At 54.7% G+C, this 7,500-nt stretch overlaps 2 non-coding genes and 1 pseudogene across 2 annotated transcripts; all 3 read left to right on the top strand.

The window, feature by feature from the left end:
- The first annotated feature begins 3,315 nt into the window (after window positions 1-3,315).
- On the top strand, window positions 3,316-5,208 carry LOC126315193 (small subunit ribosomal RNA). The gene has a single exon (XR_007555913.1). It is a non-coding gene; the product is annotated as a small subunit ribosomal RNA (ribosomal RNA).
- Window positions 5,209-5,576: 368 nt separating this feature from the next.
- LOC126315159 (5.8S ribosomal RNA) lies at window positions 5,577-5,731 on the top strand. Its single transcript, XR_007555882.1, has one exon. It is a non-coding gene; the product is annotated as a 5.8S ribosomal RNA (ribosomal RNA).
- A 188-nt stretch (window positions 5,732-5,919) lies between these two features.
- The window catches only part of LOC126315153 (large subunit ribosomal RNA), a 4,759-nt pseudogene continuing 3,178 nt past the window's right edge, over window positions 5,920-7,500 (top strand).

Below are 7,500 nucleotides of genomic sequence, written 5' to 3'. Positions count from 1 at the left end.
GTAGGTCCACCTATAAAAGCACAATACCACACTCCTCCGACAACTACCATTGCTCAGATAAACCAACACCACCAACACACATCCTACACAGAGGGGCACCAAATATCACCACCCGCCCTCGTGTTATACCACATGAAAAATTGCAGAAGTGAGAGACACAGACCCGCCAGCCTCTTGCTACAAGCATCGAACCGACGTGACGTATCTGACGGTGACTCAGGCATCCGCGTACTGCCACCACTATCCACCCCCCCCCCTCTCTGCCCCCTTCCCACACAATACCAAATTTAACCAACTTTATCGCTTAACCTAACTGTGGTTTTACCAGATTATCGCTTAACCTAACTGTGGCTGTACCAGATTATCGCTTAACCTAACTGTGGCTGTACCAGATTATCGCTTAACCTAACTGTGGCTGTACCAGATTATCGCTTAACCTAACTGTGGCTGTACCAGATTATCGCTTAACCTAACTGTGGCTGTACCAGATTATCGCTTAACCTAACTGTGGCTGTACCAGATTATCGCTTAACCTAACTGTGGCTGTACCAGATTATCGCTTAACCTAACTGTGGCTGTACCAGATTATCGCTTAACCTAACTGTGGCTGTACCAGATTATCGCTTAACCTAACTGTGGTTGTACCAGATTATCCCTTAACCTAACTCAATTTGTCCCTTAACCTAACTCAATTTGTCCCTTAACCTAACTCAATTTGTCCCTTAACCTAACTCAATTTGTCCCTTAACCTAACTCAATTTGTCCCTTAACCTAACTCAATTTGTCCCTTAACCTAACTCAATTTGTCCCTTAACCTAACTCAATTTGTCCCTTAACCTAACTCAATTTGTCCCTTAACCTAACTCAATTTGTCCCTTAACCTAACTCAATTTGTCCCTTAACCTAACTCAATTTGTCCCTTAACCTAACTCAATTTGTCCCTTAACCTAACTCAATTTGTCCCTTAACCTAACCCACGTTGTCCCTTAACCTAACTCAATTTGTCCCTTAACCTAACTCAATTTGTCCCTTAACCTAACTCAATTTGTCCCTTAACCTAACTCAATTTGTCCCTTAACCTAACTCAATTTGTCCCTTAACCTAACTCAATTTGTCCCTTAACCTAACTCAATTTGTCCCTTAACCTAACTCAATTTGTCCCTTAACCTAACCCACGTTGTCCCTTAACCTAACCCACGTTGTCCCTTAACCTAACCCACGTTGTCCCTTAACCTAACCCACGTTGTCCCTTAACCTAACCCACGTTGTCCCTTAACCTAACCCACGTTGTCCCTTAACCTAACCCACATTGTCCCTTAACCTAACCCACGTTGTCCCTTAACCTAACCCACGTTGTCCCTTAACCTAACCCACGTTGTCCCTTAACCTAACCCACGTTGTCCCTTAACCTAACCCACGTTGTCCCTTAACCTAACCCACGTTGTCCCTTAACCTAACCCACGTTGTCCCTTAACCTAACCCACGTTGTCCCTTAACCTAACCCACGTTGTCCCTTTGCCTAACATAGTTCACTGCTCGGAATCTCTGGTGTCGTTGTTATCCTCATGTAGATGTCTTGCGAGTGTTGCTTACTTTCCACATATTCCCGCTATCCACTGTCAATTGTACTGCAATAGGACTATATCGCCCCCCCCCCTCTGCCCCTCTCTTTGTGTCTCCGTCCTCTCAAGCTGGTCGGTCTGGCGTTTGAGTGTTAAATGAGCCTCGCAGCTGTTCAGTTGCGTTCAGATGTCGACGCCCTCAGTGTACGTCGTGGTATGGTCTGTGTCCATTGTCCGCTGATGTCGTACGCGTAACCCACACGCTGTACCGATCATCGGTAGTTACGTACAGAGTGAAGTAGTGTGATACGTGTGACCGTACGCTGGCTGTGCCCAACGGTGTCGAATCTCAATTTCCATATGTTGTGCTCGATGCTACTTGTCTCGTCTCCCAATAACAGCTAGGTTGCACTGTGGTACGCCGTAGAGGCGTGTGGGAGGAACGTACGAACGCATTGTATGTCACCCTGGGTCGCTGGGGGTGGTGGTGCGGTGAGTCAGGTCAGGTCAGCGTGAGCCGTGTGATGTAGTGACGCGTGTATTCCGACTTTGTCGTATTGCCTCACACAAAGTGCTACCCTGGTGGACCGCGTTCCATATCTGGGACATGCCGCAGATGCCGGTTGACAGTGGATCGCGGAAGGGACATCGCATACGTGCGCGGGCCACCTTCCACGTGTTCTCTTCTGCACATGTCGCAGTGTGTATGTGGTCTGATGTAGCGTGTCGTGACACATGACATCCTGGCATGCAAGAATTGTTGAATTCGCAAATGTAGGTGGACATCTACGTTTACTGCCCAAGATACGCAAATGAACTGGAAATCCGTTGTTGAGCGGTTGTTCACGCTGGAGGTGAATCTGTGATGGCGACGATCGGTACAGCTATTAACCGGTTGTTTCAGCGGTACCCGCCACATCCACACACGTGACTAGGCCCATGTGGGTATGAAGCGATACGCGGCGGTGGCTTGGTGGGACTGTTCCCGGCCGGTGAAGGGGGGCCGCCCGGCGTGTTGGCCGCGCGCTGCGTGGGCGCACGCGCAACAGGCGGCTGGTGGGGGGCGCCGAGTGGCAGGAGCGCCAGCCGACGGGCTCGGCAGGCGGCGCAGCTACGCTGCGGCGCACCCTGCACGCGGCGCCTGGCGGCCAAAGTTGGTTCAGCCGAGCCCGGTGCGAAGCGCGGTGGACATCTGCAGTGTGCTGGTCTGATTGAGGACTGTGTGCGTTGAGGATGCGCCGCCGCCTGGCACTCGGCGCCGCGACGCCGTCTGCTGCTCGGTCGCCCCAGCGGTTCTCGCAGGTGGTTTGTATCGCAGTTGTGCGGACGTGTTGGCGCGTGCGCTGTGCTGGGAGAGTTCGCTTCTGCACCCAAGTGGGGCTTTGCCCTTGTGTGGCGCTGGCGTTGGAGCTGCCGGTCACCATAGGTGGCGCGTGTTGTCTCCCGCCGGCAATGCCACGACAGCACGCTCCCGGGCCTCTGTCGGCAGCGGCAAGCTCAGTTGGGAGCAAGGGTGTTCGCACTAAAACCGTCTACTCGCCTAACTCCGGGCGATTGCGCCTCTCTCGAAACCGACCAAGTACCTAGGACGGCGCTGCGCGCCGCCGGGACCTGAGAGGGTTTCGAGGTGTATCGTGCAGGGGAGCTCGGCCTCCTCCTGTTTGCAGAATAATTGAGCGGACGCTTGCGTGTTCGCGCGGGCCCCCGGGACACACTCCCGGGCGGCCGGCTGCTCAGCTCTAGTTGACGCAGCTCCCTGGTTGATCCTGCCAGTAGTCATATGCTTGTCTCAAAGATTAAGCCATGCATGTCTCAGTACAAGCCGCATTAAGGTGAAACCGCGAATGGCTCATTAAATCAGTTATGGTTCCTTAGATCGTACCCACGTTACTTGGATAACTGTGGTAATTCTAGAGCTAATACATGCAAACAGAGTCCCGACCAGAGATGGAAGGGACGCTTTTATTAGATCAAAACCAATCGGATTGGCTTGTCTGGTCCGTTTGCCTTGGTGACTCTGAATAACTTTGGGCTGATCGCACGGTCCTCGTACCGGCGACGCATCTTTCAAATGTCTGCCTTATCAACTGTCGATGGTAGGTTCTGCGCCTACCATGGTTGTAACGGGTAACGGGGAATCAGGGTTCGATTCCGGAGAGGGAGCCTGAGAAACGGCTACCACATCCAAGGAAGGCAGCAGGCGCGCAAATTACCCACTCCCGGCACGGGGAGGTAGTGACGAAAAATAACGATACGGGACTCATCCGAGGCCCCGTAATCGGAATGAGTACACTTTAAATCCTTTAACGAGTATCTATTGGAGGGCAAGTCTGGTGCCAGCAGCCGCGGTAATTCCAGCTCCAATAGCGTATATTAAAGTTGTTGCGGTTAAAAAGCTCGTAGTTGGATTTGTGTCCCACGCTGTTGGTTCACCGCCCGTCGGTGTTTAACTGGCATGTATCGTGGGACGTCCTGCCGGTGGGGCGAGCCGAAGGGGTGCTTTCGCGTCCCGAGGCGGACCCCGTTTAAATCCTACCAGGGTGCTCTTTGTTGAGTGTCTCGGTGGGCCGGCACGTTTACTTTGAACAAATTAGAGTGCTTAAAGCAGGCAAGCCCGCCTGAATACTGTGTGCATGGAATAATGGAATAGGACCTCGGTTCTATTTTGTTGGTTTTCGGAACCCGAGGTAATGATTAATAGGGACAGGCGGGGGCATTCGTATTGCGACGTTAGAGGTGAAATTCTTGGATCGTCGCAAGACGAACAGAAGCGAAAGCATTTGCCAAGTATGTTTTCATTAATCAAGAACGAAAGTTAGAGGTTCGAAGGCGATCAGATACCGCCCTAGTTCTAACCATAAACGATGCCAGCCAGCGATCCGCCGCAGTTCCTCCGATGACTCGGCGGGCAGCCTCCGGGAAACCAAAGCTTTTGGGTTCCGGGGGAAGTATGGTTGCAAAGCTGAAACTTAAAGGAATTGACGGAAGGGCACCACCAGGAGTGGAGCCTGCGGCTTAATTTGACTCAACACGGGAAACCTCACCAGGCCCGGACACCGGAAGGATTGACAGATTGATAGCTCTTTCTTGATTCGGTGGGTGGTGGTGCATGGCCGTTCTTAGTTGGTGGAGCGATTTGTCTGGTTAATTCCGATAACGAACGAGACTCTAGCCTGCTAACTAGTCGCGTGACATCCTTCGTGCTGTCAGCGATTACTTTTCTTCTTAGAGGGACAGGCGGCTTCTAGCCGCACGAGATTGAGCAATAACAGGTCTGTGATGCCCTTAGATGTTCTGGGCCGCACGCGCGCTACACTGAAGGAATCAGCGTGTCTTCCTAGGCCGAAAGGTCGGGGTAACCCGCTGAACCTCCTTCGTGCTAGGGATTGGGGCTTGCAATTGTTCCCCATGAACGAGGAATTCCCAGTAAGCGCGAGTCATAAGCTCGCGTTGATTACGTCCCTGCCCTTTGTACACACCGCCCGTCGCTACTACCGATTGAATGATTTAGTGAGGTCTTCGGACTGGTACGCGGCATCGACTCTGTCGTTGCCGATGCTACCGGAAAGATGACCAAACTTGATCATTTAGAGGAAGTAAAAGTCGTGACAAGGTTTCCGTAGGTGAACCTGCGGAAGGATCATTACCGACTAGACTGCATGTCTTTCGATGTGCGTGTCGTGTCGTGTCGCGCAACACGCTACCTGTACGGCAGTGGCCGTGCGCCGCGTGCGGAACCACGCGTGCCTCTCAAAACTAGCGGAAGTGTTGTTGTTGTGTGGTACGAGCGCTGAAGCTCTGGAGCGGCTGGCCTGCGGTACCTGGCGCCTGGCGCCGGTTTTGAATGACGTTCGCCCGAGTGCCTGTCCGCTCCGGTGTGGAGCCGTACGACGCCCATCGGCTGTGAGGCCGTTGGACACAAAAAAAAATAGTGGAACAGGGGCCGTCAGACGCCTCAGTCCCGCAAATGCTACTGTCTTGAAAGAGACAGTGGGAGACTGAAAAGGAAAAGATCACCCAGGACGGTGGATCACTCGGCTCGTGGGTCGATGAAGAACGCAGCAAATTGCGCGTCGACATGTGAACTGCAGGACACATGAACATCGACGTTTCGAACGCACATTGCGGTCCATGGATTCCGTTCCCGGGCCACGTCTGGCTGAGGGTCGGCTACGTATACTGAAGCGCGCGGCGTTTGTCCCGCTTCGGAGACGTGGGAGTGTCGTGGTCGCCTGTGTGGCCGGCCGCGTCTCCTTAAACGTGCGATGCGCGCCCGTCGCCTGGCGGTTCGCATACCGGTACTTTCTCGGTAGCGTGCACAGCCGGCTGGCGGTGTGGCGTGCGACACCTCGTACAACGACCTCAGAGCAGGCGAGACTACCCGCTGAATTTAAGCATATTACTAAGCGGAGGAAAAGAAACTAACAAGGATTCCCCCAGTAGCGGCGAGCGAACAGGGAAGAGTCCAGCACCGAACCCCGCAGGCTGCCGCCTGTCGTGGCATGTGGTGTTTGGGAGGGTCCACTACCCCGACGCCTCGCGCCGAGCCCAAGTCCAACTTGAATGAGGCCACGGCCCGTAGAGGGTGCCAGGCCCGTAGCGGCCGGTGCGAGCGTCGGCGGGACCTCTCCTTCGAGTCGGGTTGCTTGAGAGTGCAGCTCCAAGTGGGTGGTAAACTCCATCTGAGACTAAATATGACCACGAGACCGATAGCGAACAAGTACCGTGAGGGAAAGTTGAAAAGAACTTTGAAGAGAGAGTTCAAAAGTACGTGAAACCGTTCTGGGGTAAACGTGAGAAGTCCGAAAGGTCGAACGGGTGAGATTCACGCCCATCCGGCCACTGGCCCCCGCCCTCGGCAGATGGGGCCGGCCGCCCGCGCGGAGCAATCCGCGGCGGGGTCGTGTCCGGTTGCCTTTCCACTCGCCGCGGGGTGGGGCCGTTCCGGTGTGCGGTGGGCCGCACTTCTCCCCTAGTAGGACGTCGCGACCCGCTGGGTGCCGGCCTACGGCCCGGGTGCGCAGCCTGTCCTTCCGCGGGCCTCGGTTCGCGTCTGTTGGGCAGAGCCCCGGTGTCCTGGCTGGCTGCTCGGCGGTATATCTGGAGGAGTCGATTCGCCCCTTTGGGCGCTCGGGCTCCCGGCAAGCGCGCGCGGTTCTTCCCGGATGACGGACCTACCTGGCCCGGCCCCGGACCCGCGCCGCTGTTGGCTCGGGATGCTCTCGGGCGGAATAATCGCTCCCGTCAGCGGCGCTTCAGCTTTGGACAATTTCACGACCCGTCTTGAAACACGGACCAAGGAGTCTAACATGTGCGCGAGTCATTGGGCTGTACGAAACCTAAAGGCGTAATGAAAGTGAAGGTCTCGCCTTGCGCGGGCCGAGGGAGGATGGGGCTTCCCCGCCCTTCACGGGGCGGCGGCCTCCGCACTCCCGGGGCGTCTCGTCCTCATTGCGAGGTGAGGCGCACCTAGAGCGTACACGTTGGGACCCGAAAGATGGTGAACTATGCCTGGCCAGGACGAAGTCAGGGGAAACCCTGATGGAGGTCCGTAGCGATTCTGACGTGCAAATCGATCGTCGGAGCTGGGTATAGGGGCGAAAGACTAATCGAACCATCTAGTAGCTGGTTCCCTCCGAAGTTTCCCTCAGGATAGCTGGTGCTCGTACGAGTCTCATCCGGTAAAGCGAATGATTAGAGGCCTTGGGGCCGAAACGACCTCAACCTATTCTCAAACTTTAAATGGGTGAGATCTCCGGCTTGCTTGATATGCTGAAGCCGCGAGCAAACGACTCGGATCGGAGTGCCAAGTGGGCCACTTTTGGTAAGCAGAACTGGCGCTGTGGGATGAACCAAACGCCGAGTTAAGGCGCCCGAATCGACGCTCATGGGAAACCATGAAAGGCGTTGGTTGCTTAAGACAGCAGGACGGTGGCCA

The sequence above is a fragment of the Schistocerca gregaria genome, unplaced genomic scaffold (assembly GCF_023897955.1).
Source record: "Schistocerca gregaria isolate iqSchGreg1 unplaced genomic scaffold, iqSchGreg1.2 ptg000565l, whole genome shotgun sequence".
NCBI classification, from domain to species: domain Eukaryota; kingdom Metazoa; phylum Arthropoda; class Insecta; order Orthoptera; family Acrididae; genus Schistocerca; species Schistocerca gregaria.
This window is presented reverse-complemented; position numbering and strand designations above follow the sequence as displayed.